General features: G+C 51.1%; 1 protein-coding gene across 8 annotated transcripts in view; it reads left to right on the top strand.

The window, feature by feature from the left end:
- Nucleotides 1-18,151, top strand: part of ZBTB7C (zinc finger and BTB domain containing 7C) — a 383,514-nt gene that overhangs the window by 328,903 nt on the left and 36,460 nt on the right. Inside the window, exon 1 of one of the 8 annotated variants that reach the window (XM_070361658.1) lies at nt 10,636-10,773. The exons of the other annotated variants lie outside the window; for them this stretch is intronic. The gene's annotated coding sequence lies outside the window, so the exon portion shown is untranslated. Of the gene's footprint in view, nt 1-10,635; nt 10,774-18,151 lie in introns of those variants that run through there. 8 annotated transcript variants of the gene reach the window in all.

Below are 18,151 nucleotides of genomic sequence, written 5' to 3'. Positions count from 1 at the left end.
CCCCTAATTAATACCTCTCCACAAGCAAACAGCCCAGAAGGAAGGTGAAGAGCTGAGACTCTGCACCCATCTCCTTTCTTAAGCCAGATTCTAGCATTTCTTTGAGCTTGCTGCTCCACTGCTTAGGGCCTGAGTGACAGCTCCTTCCATCTTGGGTCCCTATAGATAATGAACATGATTGCTAGGAATGTAGATGGGTTGAGAAAATTCCAACCTAACAATCTGATCATACTCAGAGGCCATTGTGAAAGATTTTTACCTGTAGTCTCACTTGCAGAGAATAATGGTGGGTCAGACCCCACCTCTTACCCCAACTGTCTCACTCTCTGTTGACCTGTTAAAAGGCTCAGTATGTTGGAATCTTCTCCAAGCAGGTGAAGGCTAGGGGATTTGCCAAGGGGATGGCAAATAATTACATAGAAAACAAATGCCTTGTGGAGACTGTTTTCATTTCAACTCACTCAGATTGCCTCAGAGCCCAAACCATTGTGATGCTCAAAGGGTGAAGGACCAGTTTTCTTCTCTAGTATATAGACCTGTGGTCACATTAAAAAAAAAAAAAAAGAAATAGATGACATTAATCTTGGTGACATATTTTATTTAACTCAGTGTATTCAAAATATTATCATTCAACATGTAATTCATATGAAAATTATTTATTATTTCTTCTCTATTTTACTCTGTTTTTGTACTAAGTCTTCAAAATCTGGTGTATATTTTACACCCACAGTTCATCTTCATTTGACTCACTGAATTTCCAGGGCTCAGTAGCCACATGTGGCTGGTAGCTTCCATGTAGGACAGTTCAGGCAGAGAGTCTTTTGCACACATGTCTGCATGCATGTGTGCTAAGTCCCTTCAGTCATGTCCGACTCTTTGCGATCCCAGGGACTATAGCCCTCCAAGCTCCTCTGTCCATGGGATTCTCCAGGCAAGAATACTGGAGTGGGTTACCATGCCCTCCTCCAGGGGATCGTCCCAACCCAGGGATCAAACCAGCATCTCTTATGTCTGCTGCTCATTCAAGGGCCACTTCTTCTAAGGTGGTTTCAGTCCTTCAAGCCCCACCCAGCAGGTTTGACCCCTCCTTTTTATTTATTTGTTTGTTTTTGGCTGTGCTGGGTCTTTGTTGCTGCACACAGGCTTTCTCTAGTTGCCACGAATGGGGGCTACTCTTCTTTGCAGTGTGTAGGCTTCTCTTTGCGAAGGCGTCTCTTGTTGTGGAGCACAGGCTCTAGAGGGCGGGCTTCCGTAGTTGCGGCTTGTAGGCTGAGCAGTTGTGGCACACGAGCTCAAGAGCGCAGGCCCAGTGGTTGTGGTGCCCGGGCTTAGTTGCACCGCAGCATGTGGGATCTTTCGGGACCAGGAATCGAACCTGTGTCCCTGCATTGGCAGGCAGATCCTTAACCACTGGACCACCAGGGAAGTCCATTGACTCCCTCCTTTCTGCTGCCCCACTATTACTGTTCACATCTTTATCCTCAAATATTACCCTTGAGAGCATGTTTATCTGTACATGAGGCTGCCTGGTCCTCTCAGCTGTGGCTCCTCCAGGGACAGATGGACATCTGCTTGGGATGTGGCTCCCAGGAGAAGACTACAGTAATGCTGCTGAGAGGCTAAACAGAGGATGAGTGCCTTAAAGAATGCACAGATTCCAAATAGGGGAAGAGGCGGGAAGGAACTCATGAGCGTGCCCAGGCTCCCAGGAGTGGCAGAGGCAAAGAGGATGGTGGGGGGAACGTGGGCTCTGAGGTTGCTCTGGCCTCATGGATTCTGTAGGCGTGTGTGCAACCAAGACAGGGACGGGCAGAGCCCACATCCACTTGCGTGTCAGGACAGCTCGGTTCATGTCCCATGGTGCCGCGTCAGCCACAGCCTGATGTCACACCTCCAACGTACGTCCAAGTGTGCTCATGTGTGGAGACTGCTGCAGAGCTTCGAGGGATGGTGCAGAGGCCGTTCCTCCCCTTCCAGACGCAGAAGCTGAGGCCCGCAAGCATAAATGACTTGCCAAGGCCAGGAAGGGATAGAATGAGGAGTGGGAGGAGACCTTGGATTATAACTTTCAAGCCCTTGCTCCTTCCTTTCATCTCTGTTAATCTGAGCTCTGTTGGTGGCTCCCTTCACTTCCTCGTGCACGTCAGTACCTGAAGTGTATGGACTGTCACTGGGGTCTATCGAAGGCTGTAAAGAGGCATCCTCCGTGGAGGGATGAGGTGAATCCCCAGCTGCTCATTTACTGGCAGCACTGACGACTTAAGGGACACTCAGGCACCTGAGAGTGACACATCTGTGCCTAGGACTACCTGCTGGACGCAGGGCAGGGGTCCCAGAGGTGCCTGAATCGTTTAGGCTGACAGCACGCTGACCCAGAAGCTCTTGTGCTCCACAGAGGGCTGATCTGATCCGGGGCTATCACCTTGTAGCCAGTGGAGACACAGGTGTCACCTCCACACCATGTGCTTCCAGAGAAACCACTGGAATGGGTGGGCCCTGCACCTGTGTGGTGAGCTCCCTGTTTTGGGAGGATAGCTTCATGGTGCTGCTGACCACAGCTTTGATGGTCCTACAGGTGGAAGAAAGATGAGGGAAGAGCTTGCCTGGGCCCCACAACTGCTGGGCACTCTCTGCTGCCCACAGACCAGACTTCCTTGCCAGCAGAGGTTCCTTTGCTCCGTCTCCTTGGAAGCAGAACCACAGACCCCAGGCAGAAGTCCTAGGGGCTGCATTGTGACCCACAAGATGGAACCACTTGGTACCATGAGAGCCCAGTGGTATCGCTGGCCGATCAGACAGGCTCAAGTGTACCACCTCCTCCCAGAGCGAGTGCATTCCATCAGGCCTGTGGGCCCTGAGAGTCTGGTCCAGGGTGGGCCACCTGCCGTCTCCTTGGGCCACTGTGGTTCAGTGAGGTCCATCCAGCATCATCCACCCTACAGCGTGAGGTGTTGAGGAGAAGCTGAAGTAGTCACGGAGTGAAAACGTTAGGAAATGGGGTGACAGGCACCCCCCGATCCCACTACAGTGGAGCTCATCTCCTCCAAGGACACATTTATTCTGAACCTTGTAGAGTTGTTCCCCAAGATGCTTTGAACCTCCAAGATGGGATAATGGGCACGTTCCTTTTCAGAATGGGTAAAAGGTAAAGCTTTTAGAAGCTGGTTGGAAATGTTTTCTTCCATTCCTTCACTTCACAAATACCAGTGCCTATCAATGTACAAGAGACTCTGTGCTGGACACCATGGAACCCCCACAACATGGAACCCACAACAGGTGATGAGTCTTGACTTATATGTGATGAACTTAGAGAGCCCTTGGCATGTTGGCTTTCAGCCACCCTTCACATCCTGACAGTGTGACCCCCAACAGGGCAGATAATCTACTCAGGTATCAGCTTCCCCACCTATAAAATTGGAATAACTGACCTATAAGTTCATTCCAGCTCTAAAAATTTAATTCCCCTAGCAATTCCACTCCTGAGAATAGACCCAAAAGAACTGAAAACAGATTCAAATAAATGCTTGTTGACTGAACACTCATTTCATATTGTGCTATTCACAATAGCCAAAAAGTTGAAACAGTGCAAAAATCCATCAAAAATTAAATGAATAAACAAATTGCACTATTGTATGGACAATAGAATATCATTCAGCTAGTACATACTACAAGTCAGGCAAACTGTGGACACATTATGCCAAGTAAAAGAAGCCAGACACAACAGGTCACATATGAGTCTAGTTATATGAAATATTCAGAATGAGTAAATCCATAGAGATAGAAGCAGATTGGTGGTTGCCAGGAGCTGGCAGGGGCGGGGAGGCAGGGCTTAATCGCAAAATGGTTATGAGGTTTCCTTTTAGGATGAGGAGTGGGTTTTAGAAATAGATGGAGGTGGTAGTTGCATAATATTGTGAATTAACTACATGCCGCTGAATGTTTACTTTAAATGGTTAATTTCTGTTATATGACTTTTAACTCAATTAAAAACAAAAACCCCTCTATAATTCCTAATATCCATGGCAAGGACAGCCTATCTCTTATGTCATACTCCCCGGGTATAAACTAGGGTCCCCGTGGAAGTAATAAGCAATAGTATTTCTCCGATTCTTTCTGCCGCTCTGGGTTTCTTGCAGCTGAGCTTTCAGCGGGTCTGGGTCTGTGCTCACTACAGCCGTCTGCATGCCCTGGAGGGTTGCATGACTGCTCCTGTGTACACCTGCCGACTCACTGTCCCCGCCCTGGGGCCTGCTGTGCTATCCTGCATGGCTGGCCTGTGCCGCCTGTGGAGTGTGGGCCAGGGGACAGACCCAAGCTGGAGGGGGTCCTGCCTACCCCGAGGGCACCCTGCTAGGGGTCCCACTAGGCTCTCTGAAGAGTTGGAAAGACCCACGTTCCTGCCTTTGTGCAGGCACTTGTGACATAGGCCCCCATGGGTCTTCATTCTCATCTCAGAGATGCTAGAGACACAGACCCTGTAGAATGTACTCTCTTTTTAGAACTCCTTTCTTAGTGCAAAACCTGGTACTTTGTAGGTGCTCAATAATTATTTGTTAAGTGAATGAATGAACAGATGAAAGAAGGGATATTGGAATCTTGGGAGATGAGCCAGAGGGCCATCTTAGCGACAAAATCTAGCTGCACCCAAATCTCCCATCATCTCCAAGCCTGAAGGAACCATTTGAGGGTCCAGCTTGTGGCTTTCAGCTCCGTCCACCTTAGGAAGAGTCACGTTTGGTGGGCAGCTGCAAACCACAGATGCTTGGCTGCCGGGTGCCCAGGCCCTCCCAGATGGGACCTGGCACACTCTGACTCTGGGTGGATCAACTTGGGTGGATCAGCTTCAGTTCAAGCTGGATCTGCTGTGGGAGCTGGAGAAGGTCAGGGATGGAAAGTATCTTGTGGTGAGTCTGCCAAGCCTCTCCCATGGACACCCCGGGGGAGGTAGCAGGGCATCAGGTAGGGCCTGAGTGCTGGTCCTGCCTGCTGGGAGTGGCAATGGTAAGGCCCAACTCCATCAGGGAGGATGGCGGACGCAGTGTGACCCAGGGCCTGAGTGCTCACAGGTGCTCAGTAAATGGGGTCAGTGTTGTCACAGTCAGTTCTTGTACCTTCAGCTACTCATCAGCCACCACCTTCACACAGGCCTTTGATGCTGACACAGCTGAACTCCCTGGCATCCTGTACATACGCCCTGACTGTACTTTCTCACCCCCCTTCTCTGCTTGTTCATTCATTCATTCAATGACTTGTCTCAAGCAGCTGCTTCATGCCAGGCCCCATGCCAGGCTTGGGTTCGCTAGGTCTATGGGTGTGCCCCCATGTCCTTCCTCATCCCCCAGTTTGGGGTGTTTATCACAGGGACCCTTGGTAGAGGTAGGAGGCCTGGGGTGGATTAGGGGCTGCCATATCAGAGTCACAAGTAGGCTGTTTTCAAGTGCCACCCACCTCCTTCTCCTAATTGTCACCCCCGCTAAGAGAGGGGTATCGGGAACAGATTCCCTGTGCTAAAATGCTCTTGGGCACAGGTCCAGAAGGGCTCTGGGATGCTTCAAAGCACTTGGGAACTTTTTCAACTTTTAACTTTGGATTTGTGTGCGCCCTGCTCAGCTGTGGGAGGATGACGCTCTGCAGGTGGGCAGCCCTGATGGTTACCCGGTTAATTCAGCCATACTAAATAGTTCAGGGCCGAAACATTTACCTCCAGGTGGGCCTCAAGTGTGACCATCTACTTTGTCTCAACTGACTGGATAATTATCAGTTTCTCCTTTAATTCTGAGTTTTGGGAACACAGCCTTCAGCAGTGGGTCCCCGATGAGCAGGACACAGACCTCAGGGAGTCCTGGACGGCCAAGGACTTGCACCCACCAACTCCCTGATTCTTCGCAGGAGTGTTCATGTGTCCAGCAGTTCCTTCTCACTCAGAGGGGCTGGGTGCTCGAATCCCAGAGAACAGAGGGAGAATTCTTCAAACATTTGTTCTGGAACAAAATTTTTCAAAGTAGCTGCCAGCATGCATCCACAGACTCTCTCTTTTTTTTTTTTCTTTCCAATATTGGTTTTCAACTAGTCAAATTAATTCAAGGGGGAGATTTTAATTAAGTACTAACCTGGCTTTAAACACTCAAGGTATATTTGACAACTTGTGACTAAGAGACCAGCTAACCTCCTTTCTAGTAAAGGCAATGGGGGAAGTATGGGGGAAATGTATAAATATTGTTAAGTGAAAAAAGGCAGATTGCAGTGTATACAGTTTATAGTGTATATTCCCATTTTTAAAACACCTGTATGTGTAAGAAACATAGATATCACAAGGTGTGAATGGGGCAGACCCCAAATAGCCAGACAGTGACTTTTATTTTCTTCCTTTCCTTCTATGTTTTCTAATATTGTTAGGAATGAGCCTTTATAAATAAGAAAAAAAACAAAAGAGGAGGAAATTTTCTTCATTTTTTCCCCTATATAATATATACATAAGTTTCTTTCCATTCTGTTCTCATTGCCTTTGCTAGGAAGGACCTTGGGTGCTCTCTTGGTTAGAGGCAATCAGACACACACACACACACACACACACACACACACACACGTAGGCTGCTAAGGAGAGGTACTTAGCCAGGTTAGTATTTCGTTGAAGCTTCCTCCTCGGTTTAGAATCAAGGTTAAGATTCTGCCTGCAATGCAGGTGACCCAGGCTCATCCCTAGGTCAGGAAGATCCCCTGGAGAAGTAAACAGCAACCCACCCCGGTATTCTTGCCTGGGAAATTCCATGGATAGTGGAGCCTGGCAGGCTATACAGCTCTTGGGGTCATAAAGAGTTGGACACAACTAAGCGACAGTTTCAGTTTTTCCTCCTTGATTTATTTAGACTAATGGAAAAAGTGAGTGTGGTCAGGGCTGGAGGGTGGGGACAAGGAGGTTGTAGAGACCCTGTGCCCCTCGGCTCCTGTGGGTCCTCAGCGGAGCGGTGCATTATGGGAGCCCTGGCTCTGACCTGCAGGTCCAGGGGGTGCCCCGTGGAGCCATCACATTGTACGAGTCGCCATCCCAAGAGCTCAGTGGATCCGTGAGGACGCAAGTCCATCAACAGCTTGAACTAGGCTCCTGCCAAGCCCAGAGCCCTCACCTGCCCCTGGGGTTCTTTTGTCTGCTCCACTTGGGAAATCAGCCACTTGAACAACCAGTATTTCCTGAACCTCAGCCATGCTCTCAGTGCCCAAGCGGTGCTTAGAAAGCAGGGAGCATCTGGGGTTAGTGTCCCGGATAGAGAAAAACTGCCGGTGGCCCATCCCCAGGGGAAATGCCCACCTGCACCTGCCTCTCTCTGCTTTTCTTTCCCAGGCCCCTACCACATCGAACTCTATGGCTGAGTGCAGGGAAACCGCTACCAGATTGTTAATTCCTTCATTCACTCTCAGAACCTCAGTCTTCTCATAAGGAAATTAGGACATGTATACATCACAGAATTGTGAAAATTAAATCAGGTCATGGGAGTAGATGACCTCCACAAAGTACTGTGACACAGAAGCAGCCCACTCAGGGGTGTCCTGACCCCTCGGCCCTCTGGAGGACCACGCATTTGCTTTCCATTCCTGTAGCAGCAGGCCCAGGGACTGCCAGTGGCATAGAAGGGGCTCAGTGGGCATCTGCTGGATTTGCCTGAACCTGCCCTGGGGAGGAAGGAGGAGAGGACAGAGAGCAGTTCCTCCCTTCGCACCGAGTTCTAGTGCCAGGCGCTGTCTTAAGTACATGTAGATGGATTATGTGTTCAGTCTGCCGAGGACAGCTGGGGTCCCATGTTTCCGATTTCTGCAGGTGCTGGGGGATTAGCCAGCCCAGCAGGTGGGGCCGCTCTAGGCAACTCCATTCAACCTGAACACTCTCCCATTCAGATGCAGGGAGGAGAAAACCGACACTGGGGGAAAAAAAGCCCAAGGGATTTATCCACCCCTCCTCCAGAAGAACTGGAAGCAGGCCTGGGATTCTCACTCTCCCAGAAGCTACAGGTGAAGCCCCTAGATCCCATCCTGGGAGTGGGGAACTGGGGGTGTAGAAAAATCAACTCAGAACTGCACGATGCTCACTGATCCTGGCCAAGCCCACAGTAGAGGACGGAAGGTTGCTACTGGGCTTCCTGGAACCCCAGGCCTGAGGTTCAAGCTCGTGCCTGCTCCCCTTGGGCTGGCTATTGCCACTTGGACCTTGCTCTGTCTTCTTGTCCAGGCACCAAGCTAGAAGCCCCTCCACAGTGCCAGACAAGAATGCAAGGTGCTGCAGCTAAAACTGGAGGGTCCCTTTTATGCCCCTTGTCACTCAAAGAACCAGGTGGGCATTGGAGCGGGAACAGGTAGGTAGAATGACTAGGTAGAAAGCAAGAGTCTGGACGTTTTGTGAGCTGGGTACTGATGTAAACCATGGCGGCACTCACACTGACGAGGCTCAGACATGTGTTTCTTCGTGATGGTGCCTGTAGCACTGTGGGTGGGAGAAGCAATGCCTGAGATAAAGTGCAGAGACTTGAATGCTGGAACACTGCAAAACACCTCTTTTCTCTCCTCCCTCTTCCCTCTGCACTCTGAGAGATGACCTATTTTGATGCTGGCAAAGATGTGAGTTTAATTAACTAGCGGGGTCTAAGGGTCAAGGAAAATTTGAGAATAAAAAAAAAAAACAGGGGGCCAGTATGTTAATAACTATGTGACTCACCACAAAAACCTCATCGAATGGGAAGGACTTGAAACAGCAGGAGACTGGGGTCTCAATTCCTTTGACAAGCTGATGTCCTTGACGGTACCATTTCCCAACTCTACTTCCCAGGCTGCAGAGCTCTGAGGCCCTCCTGCTAAGAGATGCTTTGATTCTGTTTTCTGCATTGAGCCAGGGGAACATCCTTAAGGGCAGGCTCTCCATTTCCTCTTCATTGTATTACTGGGAGGTTTGGGGGACTGGGAGAATCGGGTGGCTGTGTCGCAGATCAAGTTCTGTCTTTACTTGACCTCAGGGTCTCATGCAAACCATCCTCTTTATACAAGGGTGGGTGCTTATCCACTCAGGGTGCAGGGGTGTTCTAAGCCCCTGTGCTCTCTTGGGTGGCTCTCTGGACGCCCCCTGGTACTCATCCTTTCATTTGACAGGCACTCGCTGAGCTGGCCCACTCCTGGAGGGCTAGAGGGCCACCAAGATAGGGACCATCCTTGTCCCTGAGAGCCCACATTCCAGGGGCAGTGACACCAGGCTGCTCACTGCAGACTGAGCTAGGGTCCTAAGATGCAGGGGCCAGGTCTTCATCTCTGGAGCTCACATTTCCCTTGGCAACTGCAGGAAATGAATTCAAGCGAAGGGAAAGAAGGGAACTGCTAGCAGAGGAGATGGAACACGATCCAAGGACAAGGTGCCGAGCAGAGCAGGAGGCCGGGCCAGAGCTGAGCCACCCACGCCAGCAGCAGGATGGCCGAGCCGGGCTCTTAAAGACAGTTGGGTGGGGAAGCAGGGGCGGAGACCAGCTGGCCAGCCACAGCCAGACTTAGCCCTGCGAACAGGGAATTGCAAGGTCTCGTTGGGTGGGGAACAGGGAGGAGAGGCCTTCTCCCTGTTCAGGTCCAGGGCTTGTTTGAATTCTCTGGCCCAGAAGAGCAGCCCCTGGGAGCCTGTCTGTTCCTGCCTGCAGCTCTGCGCCTGTCCCAGCCCCAGGGACTCTTCTGTTCCCCATTGTTTCGGCACCCCACAGCCCAGCCCAAGAATAAAGATAAACACCCCTTGCCCATCGCCCCGCCTGCCCGCCCGCCCTCCCCGCCCTGGTGACTCAGGCTGGTGGCCTGGTGGCAGAGGCCCTGATCGGCCTGGCTCTGCTGAGCTGCCTACATCTGCTGCTGATTTCCTTCTCTGAAGCAGTAGTCCTTTATGTCTCTTCGACCTAAATTAGGGTTGTTTTTTTCTTCCCCCTTAGGGTGGGTTTTTTTTTCCCCCCGGATTAAAAAAAGTGGTACCTTTCTCCCCCTGTGGTGTACACATTATTATAGTGTCTGTTCACTTTAGAGGGGACAAGAAAGAGCGTGAACTTGGACAAGTCCAGTTTAATTGTGATGTACGGCTGCCCGAGGTCTCCTGTCCACTCTGGCCGATTCTGAGCCAAACCAGTTTTCCATGGCCAGACGGGGCCCGGTTTCCACAGCGTTTCCTGTCAGGAAGTTCCCCCGCCCACTGTGCGCTGTTAAATGGATCCTTTTCATTCCTTTTCCTCTTATAAACTTCCCTTTCAGGTCATCCTGAAGGGAGAGTGAGGATGTGGCCGGCAGGGGGAAGGGAACCCCATGCTCCATTTGCCAAAGGGAGGAGGCCGGCAGGACCTGGCCGGGGTCACACACCTGGGGTCCCAGCCCCAGGGCGAACCGTAGGATGACCAACTCCTCTGCAGAAGGGGCTCTGCCTCAGCTCCCAAACGAGGCAGTTAGGGGCCCCCCCGTCCACCCTTCCCCCCCAAGAGAAGGTGGATGCTGGTGAAGTGGGATTTGAGGAGTAGTGGGAAGAGTACCCCATCCTAAAAATACCTCCCTCCTTCTCCCATCCTAAAAATACCTCTGCCACAAACTTCCCACGGAGAGTGAAATTCTACCTTTCCCATTTAGGTCTTTGCTTGTTTGCTTGTTGCAAGCGCCTTGAGGAGGCACTAATAAGGCCTGGCCAGCTCACCCCCTGCCTCCATGAATCAAGTGTGGGAAGCTGGCGGCCCGCCTTCAGGAGCGGAACGTGGGAAGGCTGGGCATCCCTGGGGAAAGGTGAGCTGAAGTTGGGCGCCTAAGGCAAACCTGGTCAACAGGAGTGATTGTCCAGGGACTGGCGGGGGAGGCGGGGGAGGTAACTTTTCCTTCCTTGTCCTGTAAGCTGCATGTATCAGCTCACATTTAATCCTTGGATCCATTTTGTAACGTAAGTACCTTTCCCCTGTTTGGGGTATTCCTACCCATTTTACAGATGAAAAGTGTTAGTCACTCAGTTGTGTCCAACTCTTTGTGACCCCATAGACTATAGCCTGCCAGGCTCTTCTGTCCCTGGAATTCTCCAGGCAAGAATACGGGAGTGGGTTGCCATATGAGGAACTTGAAATTCACAGAGGCAAAGTGTCACATGATCCCACACAGGTGAGACTAGAGATGGTGACTGATTCCAGAGATCAAATGCCTTCCTCACACCTCAGGCTGTCTCCAAGGGGCATCCATGGTTCACTCATTCATTCATTATAAAACTTATATAACATGAAATTCACCATTTAAGGGCATTATTCAGGTGCATCAAGTACATAGATTGTGTGCAGCAGTTGTGGTCATCTCCAGAACCTCTTTTTATCATCCCAAATTGCAACTCCATAACCATTAAACAATAGTTCCTTATTCTCCACCCCTCAGCCCCTGGCAGCCACCACTTTGCTTTCGGTCTCTGTGGATTTGTCAATTTCGAGTATGTCATACAGACAAAATCATACAATGTTTGCCTTTCTGTGACTGACTTATTTCACTTAACACAATATTTTCAAGGCTCATTCATGATGAAGCATGTTTCAAAGCGTCATTCCTTTTTATGGTTTTTGTGTGGATATACTTATCCAGTCACCTGTTGATGCATTTGGGGTGGTTTCCACCTCTTGCTGCTGCTAAGTCGCTTCGGTCATGTCCAACTCGATGCGACCCCACAGGCGGCAGCCCACCAGGCTCCCCCGTCCCTGGGATTCTCCAGGCAAGAATACTGGAGTGGGTTGCCATTTCCTTCTCCATTCCACCTCTTGGCTATTGTGAATAATGCTACTATGAACATGGATGTAAAAATCTCTCTCAGAGTCCTTGTTTTCAATTCTTTTGGGTAAATACCCGGAAGTGGGATTGTTGATCATATGGCAATTCTACGTTTAATTTTTTGAGGAATCACCATACTGTTTTCCATAGCAGCTGCAACATTTTGCATTCCAATCAGCAATACACAGCATTCCAATTTCTGTACATTCTCACCAGCACCTTTTGGTTTCTTGACAGTAGCCAGCCAAATGAGTGTGAGGTAGTATCTCATTATGATTTTGACTTGAATTTCCCTAATGATTAGTGATACTGATCACCTTTTCGTGTGCTTATTGTTCATTTGAATATCTTTGGAGAACTGTCTAGTCAAGTCTTTGGCTCATTTTTGAGTGGGGTTGTTGTGGGGTTTTTTGTTTTATTTTGGTGGCGTTGAGTCATCCATGCATCTTTACTCTGAATTACAGATAATCAGGAATTTTTCAGAGACTCTTAGGTCATCATTTATGTTCATAACAAGGACCTGGGTTAGCTGCAGTGGCTTTCTGAATCAGCTAAGCAGTATGTATAGTGCTTTTGTGTAAAGTGTGTTTTATTGCATTTGCGATATCTTAGAATCCATAGTTCTCATGAAATTTTCATTCATTTATCATGCTTGTACATTGTGATGTACCAGACACTGTGCTGAAGGCATTAAAGGAGAATGACGTGGTCCCTGCCCTTAAGGAGCTGCTGGGAAGAAGCAGTTGCAATCAAAATGGCATGTGCTCATTTTCTGAACCAGAAATCTTGGTGTATACTCTAATGGGAATTTTTGGTGCACGAGGCTGGGCTATGAGACATGCTGGGAAAGGGGATAATGCAGGCTCAGAAGGAAGCTAAGGAAAGAATCAGCACAGAAACATCAGGAAAGATGGGGGGGGTGCGGTCCCAGGTATCTATCTTCTTATCCAGAGACTGTCATGATTGCATGTTTGCATCCCTCCCTCCATCACGCACAGATGCCTGTCCCCCTTTGTAGCTGCTCTGGGCTTCAAGTCTGGTGCAGACTTTTAAGGGAGTGACGGGGTGTAGGGATACAAAGTAGGACTTGAAGGGGAATCTCTGACCTGACCTTTTGGTGCTGTTTCAGGGCAGGGGGTTTCTCTTCTCCAGGAGAACACTGCATGGAAAGAGCTGTGGCCCATGTTGGGACGGGGCGGGCTCTTCCCAGCGTTGCCGGGTTCTTGGCCATCATCCACTAACACCATGGACAGTCTTGCTCCTCCTCTGCCTCCTGCCACCTCTATAGTTTGACTGGCAAGGTAGCACCAATCTTTTCTCAGATGACGCCATCCAATGAGTGTCTTTGTGACTTTGACAGTGGGAGGCCAGGTACCAGTCTGTAGCCAGGGGCTTGTCTCACCAGCTCCTAGAACCGAGCAGGCAGCACCAAATCTTGTTTTCTAGGATGTCAGGGCCCAAAAGTATGCCATTTCTCACTCACTAGAATCGAAACGCAGTGTGGACCTTGGTTCAGTGCTATATGCCTCCTGATGCCTGGCACTTCATGCCTGCTTAACATGTTTATGTTGAGTGGGTGAAGCAGTGAGTCCCTGTCTGCCTCCTTAGCATCCCCTTGAAGTCTTACAGACCTGGGTTTGGGTCCTGGCTCTGCCAGGTGCCCTGGGGAAGTGAAGTCACCTCTGAGAGCCTCTGTTGCCTCCCCTGTGAAATGGGGCAGCAGTTCCAGGAGCCTCACCCAGAGCCTGACACATCCCTTCCCTCTTCTTCTCCACCAGGGGCCAGACCGGACTCCCCTGAAGTGATTGCCCAGCCACTAATCCCATAAGCCTTTTATCACATTTTTTTGCCGAGTCTCCCACCTGGGCTCAAATCCTACCGCTCATTTGTGCCTTTCCTGGGGACACTGAACACCTTTCTGGCTCCACCCAGAGGGCAGGCCAGAAGGGGAGGCCTTCTGGTCAAGAGTCCTGGAATTGGAAGGGACAGAGCCAGGCACGCACAGCTTGAAGCCTCGTCCCTGATAACAGAGGCCCCCAGATGGGAGTCAGGGGTGGGGTGCGGTGCGAGAGGCCAGAGCGTCCCGACCTGCTCTCATGGGCCTCCCCGGGCCACAAGGCGGGGATTTCTTCAGCGTGCCTTCTCACAGCCGCCTGCCCTGTTCGGGGTGGACCCGGGGGGTGGCCCCTTTCCACAGTCTGGGGATGACAGAGGGCATGTGGGTGAGATAGCTGAAGGGCACGCTTGTCATCCCGTCAGATGCACTGTGGGTGGGCAGAGAAGTCAGGAGGACCTTTCGGGGGAGGGGGTGTCAGCGGGGCCCTGAGAATGGCGGGGAGCTGACGGGACGAGGAAGGGCAGGGCCTTTTCAGGTTGGAGCAGGGAGGACGGGAATGGGGAGAGGCGTGCCGCCCACAGAACCGCGGGGACAGGTGAGCCCAGCCCTGAGGAGACAATGTGTCCATCTGTTCAGTCAGTGAGGCAACAATGGTGTGTGTGAGCACCCGTCTGCACCTGGCCCTGCCCAGGGCGGGGATACAAAGGTGGGCGGGACACTGTGTGTGCCCCCACCCCGGGAGATGTGACCTCCTGGTAGGTGCTGCATGCCCTTGGTGGGGGGCGGGGAGGGCGGGAGGCAGAGCTGCTTCTCGTCTCAAACACGGTGCCCTGCTGGCCTCTCCCACTGCAATGGCCTCAACCTCCGCCTGAGAGGACCTGTGAGCTCCGGCCCCGAAACTCAGGCTTCAGGGTTGTTGCTTGCTGAAGCCAGGAGGGCCCTGAGAGGCAATTCGTGCCCAGAGATTGCAAATTTTAGAGAGCGGCTGACCCCTGTGCTCCTTCCATCTGAAGATGCCAAGACCCCACCCCAGAGGCCCTGATTTGTAGGTCCTAGGTGGAGCCACATTTTTAATAAGCTTCCAAGTGACTCTCTCGTGGTTCTCAGGCTTGTGCCTATGGAGAGGCCCTGGGGAGTTTAAAACAGCAGTGCCCAGGCCCCATCCTTGGAGAGTCTGGTTCAGCTGGTCTGAGGATGGGGTCTGGATGCTGGTGGTTTTAAGAGATCCTGCAGTGATGTAACTTGGGTTGGTACCCACAGGACTCATGCTTGAGGGCCACCAATTTATCCAACTATCGCACATTAGTCAGAGTTCTCCAGAGAAGCAGAGCCGACAGTGTGTGTGTGTGTGTGTGTGTGTGTGTGTGTGTGTGTGTGTGTACAGAGAGCAAGAAGGGGAGGTTTATTTCAAGGAACTGGCTCATGTCATTGTGAGAGTTGGCAAGTTTAAAATCTGCAGGACAGGCCCGCAGGCTGGAGACCCAGGTTAGAGCTGATGTTGCAGTTCAGGCCTGAAGTAAGCCTGAAGGCAGAACTTCCTCCTCCCCTGGGGATCCCAGTCTCTTTTCTCTTAGGGTCTTGAACTGATTGGATGAGACCCACACTTATTATGGAGGGTCATCTGCTTTACTCAGAATCTACTGATGTAAATGTTAATCTCATCTAAAAAATACCGCCTAGACTGATCTATCTAGACTGGTGTGTGAACAAATATCTGGAAGCTGGGGCCTAGACAAGTTGACACACCTCAGCTGAACCGTCACCCACCTCATTTTGCAAAGAAGGGAACTAAGGCCCAGAGAAACAGAGCAACTTATCCAGGGCCCAATACCTGGTTCATTGCTGTTTTATTTGTCATAGACTCAGGGATCATCAAACCTTGAAGAGACCTTGAAGTTAGTTCAGCTCATTCACTGACAGGGGAAGCTATGAGTTGATGGGGCCGACCACCCTTTCCGGGTCATGCATCTTGCCAGAGAGGAGCTGGATCTTAATCCCAAGACATCAAATGTCCTGCAGCTGCTCCTTCCTCTCCTCCCAGTTGCAGCGTAGTAAGATAGCAAAGAGAAGGACGTCTCTGTCACCATGTAGACAAGCCCCGCCTCTCTCCCCAGGCCCCAGCCCGAAGACTCCTCCTTCAAGACCTTGGGAACCGGGAGGGGACAGTGTACACTGACACCACCTCTCAGTAGAGGGGAGGGTTGGGAGGCCCCCAGTGGTTGCTGACTTCCTGCATTTATACCCAGGCCCCGCTGCTATCTATAATTTTGTGGCTGCTTCATTTGTGTTCGGGTTTACACACTTAATGCATCATCCACAGGGACGGTCTCTGCACGCCCACCTCTTGTTCAGCATTAAATATGGCTTGTGAGGTGGAATTTGCTTTCAATCAAAGCCCAGTTGTGGTGATTCGCCTTGTTATGTCATCCTCACTCCTGGCCCTAAGGGCTTCAGAGCACCCACGTCAATGGGGTGTGCAGACCCTCTGAGGTATGCATGTTGCATGCATGTGATGTTGGCCAGAGATTGTGATCCAGCCGGAGTCTGGATGCAGCAGGCTGTGGGCAGACGGAGGACTCCAGGGACAGGGCAGAAAGCCAGGGCTGGCAAGGCCATGGGTGCCACTGGGCCAGGCCCCAGGGACATCCTGCAATAATTATGGGACCTCAAAAGGTGCACGGCATGGAAACCGAAGATTCAGCTGGCCGGGAGATGATGCCTGGCCAACAGATGAAGGGAAAGCAGACTCTGCCTGCTGGAGACAGGAGACCCTCAAAGGCAGGGCTGCCTCACCCACGAAGCTTCCATACGGGGGCTGGTTTCAGGGAGAGGGAGGGGCAGAAAACAGAGCTACAAGTCCTGATGCTGAGTTAGCTCCAGGGATGCATGCTTAGTCATTTCAGTCGTGTCCGACTCTCTGCGACCCCATGGACCATGGCCCGCCAGGCTCCTCTGTCCATGGGATTCTCCAGGCAAGAATACCGGAGTAGGTTGCCATTTCCTTCTCCAAACTCCAGGGTGAGGGATGGATGAAAAGATGGGCTCTCCCCACCTGCCCTCCTCATGGGACGACAGAAAGCTGGAGTCTGAATAACACCACTTCTCAGAGCCCTGAGCAGGAAGCTATGTTGTGTGGTAGAGGCGGCCCATAGGCTGGGGGCCCAGGGACCCAGGCAAGGCCCCTGCTACCCCTGTGACCTCGAGGAGGCTGGCTCTAGTTGGAGCCAGGCCAGGAGGTCAGCCTCCAGACTCCTGTCCTGAGGGCTCTGTCCTCTGTTTCAGAGCTTTCCAACATGCCACCCAGCACTGACTCCTCAGCCCTCCCGTCGGGTCCTGACTCCCACAAAGGCTTTCACAGTGGGGACCTCCCCCAACCAAAAAGCATGTCAGATCTTGGGTGTTGACATCTTTGACCAGGAAGTCCTTTTTGGGGTGGAGGAAGGGAGGATAGTTAGCAATACCCTCAGGAAGCCTGGATTCTGAGCCACCCACTGTGGCTTTTGCCTCTCTATAAATTAGACTGTCCCCTGCCCTTTTCCTTAGTCCCTTAGTCTCTTCCCCGTGCTCCCATTCATTCCCTCCTTCTAGAGAGACCACCCTCCCCTATTCCCCCTTACTCTCCCTGTTTCTATCACCGTTCTTCCCCTTCCCAGTAACTTGCATGGCCAGTGGTGTGGACGGTGGACTCAAGGCCCGAGGGTCAGGTGCCCTGGATCCTCCATGGGGGTGGGCAGTTGTCCTGAGGAGCTCACAGGTACTGCTCTTGAGCTAATCCAGAAATCCTTGAACACTTGGGTGCAGAATAAAAATGGCTCTGGTGGTTCCCACCAGCAGAGCTCCTCATTAAAATCTGCCCTGGTGGGAATTCCCAGTGGTGGGAATGGCGGGCTGGGTAGCATCATTTCAGGCTGGGAGAAGAGAGGTACGTTGGGGTGTTGAGAGCTTAGTGAGGTGCCTTCCAATCACCCCATCACAGCAGCTACCCACGTGTGGGGCCAGTCCTTCTCCTGCTTCCCAGGAGATTGGGGCCGCCTTCTCATCCTTCCTGGCCATATTGCTCTAATTTCCAAGATAATTATCCACCCTCGTCTTGACAGTGACTCAGAAAGACCTGCTGAAGAGGACTGTATTGCCAGAGATAAATATCACCACTGTCACCATCCTTATTAATGAACATTTAAGAAACTGTCACTCACAAAATACCATGAAAGTTCTGGGTTGTATGGGAAAAAAAATAGTTTGACATGATTATGCTCTGGAGACTCTTACCTTCCAGTCCTATAGGCTATAGTTTTCTCAAAATCTGCAAAATGAGGGTGTTAAACGAAGTAATCCCACAGTCCCATGTAACTCTAAATCTGTCTCTGCTCTGTGGCCATCATTGAAACCTGGACCACAGCTGGCCGTGTCAAGTGGCCATTTGCTTATTTATATGACCCATATTGCTGCCTCTCCCTCTTTCTCTCCTCTCTCTACAACTCCCTTGGCTCCCTTTTCTCCTTGTCTTGATTTCATTAACTTGTAATCCCC

Source organism: Bos mutus, chromosome 24 (assembly GCF_027580195.1).
Source record: "Bos mutus isolate GX-2022 chromosome 24, NWIPB_WYAK_1.1, whole genome shotgun sequence".
In the NCBI taxonomy this organism is placed as follows: Eukaryota; Metazoa; Chordata; class Mammalia; order Artiodactyla; family Bovidae; genus Bos; species Bos mutus.
The sequence above is the reverse complement of the archived record's forward strand: the minus strand, read 5'-3'. Positions and strand labels throughout refer to the sequence as shown.